The 3,737-nt window shown below is 23.1% G+C and overlaps 1 protein-coding gene across 1 annotated transcript in view; it reads left to right on the top strand.

Annotated features, from left to right (window-relative positions):
• The first annotated feature begins 2,920 nt into the window (after nt 1-2,920).
• LOC107478597 (probable RNA methyltransferase At5g51130) overlaps nt 2,921-3,737 on the top strand; it is a 4,279-nt gene continuing 3,462 nt past the window's right edge. The window contains exon 1 of the mRNA XM_016098730.3: nt 2,921-3,218. The gene's annotated coding sequence lies outside the window, so the exon portion shown is untranslated. The remainder of the gene's footprint in view (nt 3,219-3,737) is intronic.

Genomic DNA, 3,737 nt, shown 5'->3' on the forward strand with positions numbered 1-3,737 from the left:
GTAACGATGGTTATATAAATTTTAAAATATAATTTTATTTGTTAAATTTTAATAATTATAAAGGCGAATAGGAGCAGGTAAGTCCGCCCCTATCCACTTTATTACCACCCTTAATAACAACATATCCTCTATTCAATTATTTTAAAAGACAACAAAATTTTCAAAAAAAAAACCTGTGAATTCTAACTAATACTCAAGAGACACATAAGCTAATTAACACATCATGTAAATAAGAGAGAAATCAACTATCGAAAAGGATTTCTTTTGCTGATGTCTTATGGTCCTTCAAAAAAATTGTCCGGCGTATTCAACCTTTTTTTAACCCAACTAATACGATATTTTTAGGATTTTTTTTATAAATAAATAAATTAAATCAATATATAAAATTTAAAAATTATTTACATTTTTTAATTGTATTACATATCTTATTTATAGTATAAATGAAATAAATATATACATATTTTTGTTTATCTTGTAAATGAGATATGTCACATATTTTAAAATAATATTTCGTACAAACAAGATATATTTAAAATTTTAAGTGACTATATCTCATTTATATGATAAATAAAATACATGTATACTACACTATAAATTAGATATAAATATTTGTAAGTATAAAAATATAATTGTCTCAAAATAATAAAAATATATTTATAGTATGATTTAAAATTTTAAATCAAATAATAAGATGATATACTATACTATTTAGATCAAATTGGTACAATTTTTTACGATTTAAATAGTACTTATTTAATTTTTATTTATCAATTTAATTAAATTTTATTCAAAAATATCAATTTAAATTTTTGTAATTGGATTGAATCTATTTAAATTTAAAATTTATGGCAAAAAAGAGATTGTAATGCTATTTTAAATAAAAGGGTGATATTTAAAATTTCGATGTTCAAATTAATAAAGATTTTAGACATCGTGAGTCATGGATTTAAAAAATACTTTTATGGATATTTATATAAAAGGAAAGATAAAATTGTCATTTTCTAACTTATTTATCTATAATGATGAGTGATTACTTCTCCTTCTATTGAGAGGTTGTTGAAATTTTCTATTTTAATTATTAAGCGAATACATAAATGCAATTAAGATTCTTTTTATAAGTCAAAATGTCTGACATATGGATTGATGTACATAATTCATCTTTTATAAGTATAATTTTAATTTTAATTTTTTACAGCCAGTTTTGTTAATACTTAAATCTTTATGATCAAATTATATTTTTATATATAGAAATACTTGTATTTTGTTTATAATATAATATACATATATCTCATTTATGTGAGAATAAACAAAATATAATATAATTTAAATACATAAATATTCTTAAATTATATAATGATAAATAAAATATTTAATTTATTTATTTATGAAAATAATTTTACATTCTCAATAAATTATAACTCGAATAGTATAATTTTTTATTTTCACATAAAAATCTCATATTTAAATTTTACTTTTACAAAATAAAAATCTGACATTTTTGTAGTTTATAGTAAAAAAAAAGTGAAAATTCAGATGTTCAAGTGAAGTTAATATTTAAAAAGTGTTAAATAATTTGATTGATGTACCTAAATTTTTATCTAACTGTTCTTAATTATTTTTTTTTGTGACAACCACTCTCTACTATTAAGTGTGTGTTTGGATTACAGTTTGCAAACGGGAGTTTGTATAAAATTGATTTTGCAAACTTGATTTTGATCAAAAGTAAGTTTGTGTTAAAGTGATTTATGTTTGGTAATTTTTGTATCAAAATGGATTATAATAAAATAAATGTTGTTTGACTTATACCATTCAAAATCACTTTTAAATAAAAAATTACTAAAATGGACATCAACTTAAATTTTTTTATATTATCCTATTATTTTAATTTAGATATTTAAATACATCTTATTAGTTAATTTTATAATAAAATTAATATTTACTTACTAAACTAAATAACATATAAAAATAGATAAAATATATTTTTAAATAAAAATAAAACAATATAAATTTTAGATATATATATAAAAAAATATTTAATCAAATATGTTACATTTTTTTAAGTATTAACTAAGAATGTACTTTAGTATTTTTTTACATCGTACTCTTATTCTAGTACTCTCAATAATCTTATTCTTAATATTAATTTGGATTTCAACGTTTATGATTTTATTATTATCTATGATTAATTTTTTATTTAATTTATCTTTTTTAATGGAATCATAATCTATATTATAAAAATTACACTCAAACATAGTATACGAGAATTACAATAAAAAAAGATAATATTAAAAATAATAAAAAAAATTAAATATTTACTTTATAGTGATTGAAATAAAATAAAAAATTCTTAATGATCTTTTTATGTAATATATTTTTAGTATTTTTGGTACTCGTTTTTTAGTATGTTATAATTTTTTACTATTATTATTATTTACAGTTAATTTTTTGTTTAATTTACTTTACCTAATAGAATTAATAAATTATATTATAAAAAGATAATAACAAACATAATACACAAAAACCACAATTATAAAAATGTATAATGTCAAACAAATAATTGAAAAAAATATAAATAATAAATAATAGAAAATAAAACTCATATAAATAAAAATAACAAGAATTTTATAAATAACACAGTAACATATATAAAGGATAAAGTTGGTAAAAAATAAATAAATTGTAAGTATCTATAGCTAAAAGCCAGTTAAGAAAACGCAGAAGCTACAAATAGTTGCTTCTTGTAAATGTGGTTTTGGCAGCAAAATCACTTATGTGTTCATAAAAAAAAATTTGCCAAACCAAAAGTTGAAACTTTCAAAAAATTTAAACGTGCTTCTTCCTTTCCAACGAGTTTCCAAACACACCCTAAATTTAGATGAAGTCACCTAAATTTTTTTTTTTAAAACAAAAAAAAGACAGACCTAACTTCCCACGCCCCATCTCCACGAAAACAAAAGAACCTCGGTCACTCTCTCGCAGAAGCACATACACACAGAGGGAGCGGCTCTCAGCTTCAGGGTCTTACACTGTCACCTCTCTACCTCACTCGCTCGCCTCCGTCTGTGTCGTCCTTGTGTTGGCTCCCTCCTCTGCTGGCTCTGCTCTGCTCGTGCGGCCACCTCTCCTCTTCGGTGGCCTGCCCTCTGCAACGGTGGAACGCCCCCACCCGTACCTGATTGCCGACTTTGGTTCTGCTTCTGGCCTTCTGCAGTGTAGAGGTAACTTCTTTTTTAGTTATTCCATACTAAATTTTTGGACTTGATTTTTGCTGTTTTAATGTAGGTTTAGAAGAGGCAAATTGATGCTAATTGTATTTGGCTGTAAAACTGATTGATTTAATTTGTAATAGGTTTAGATAAATTGTATTTGTATGTAAAACCAATTGATTTAATTTGTTGTTCTCTTTGTTCTTTTTCCTTCTTGAGGCTTGTATACTAAAAAATAGAGCAGAAGACATTTTCATTAACACTACAAAATTTGTCTCCTAGCTCGATAATCAAATGATGAAGATTCAATAAAAGGGTCTTTCTTCTGGTGTTGTGTAGCACTCTTTAATTTCCTCAGTGGATTAATCACTTTGCAATAGCTTGATTTGGAGGTCAGTGGTAATAATAATAAATAAGAGTTTGTTTTAAAAAGAGAGAAAATGGGAAGGTTTTAGCAGGTTTAAGTTTCAACATGGAATTTTCATTTGAGTTGGAGTTTGTTTTGTTATATTTGTCTTTTTTTTTTTTTTT

Source organism: Arachis duranensis, chromosome 3, assembly GCF_000817695.3.
Source record: "Arachis duranensis cultivar V14167 chromosome 3, aradu.V14167.gnm2.J7QH, whole genome shotgun sequence".
Taxonomy (NCBI): Eukaryota; Viridiplantae; Streptophyta; class Magnoliopsida; order Fabales; family Fabaceae; genus Arachis; species Arachis duranensis.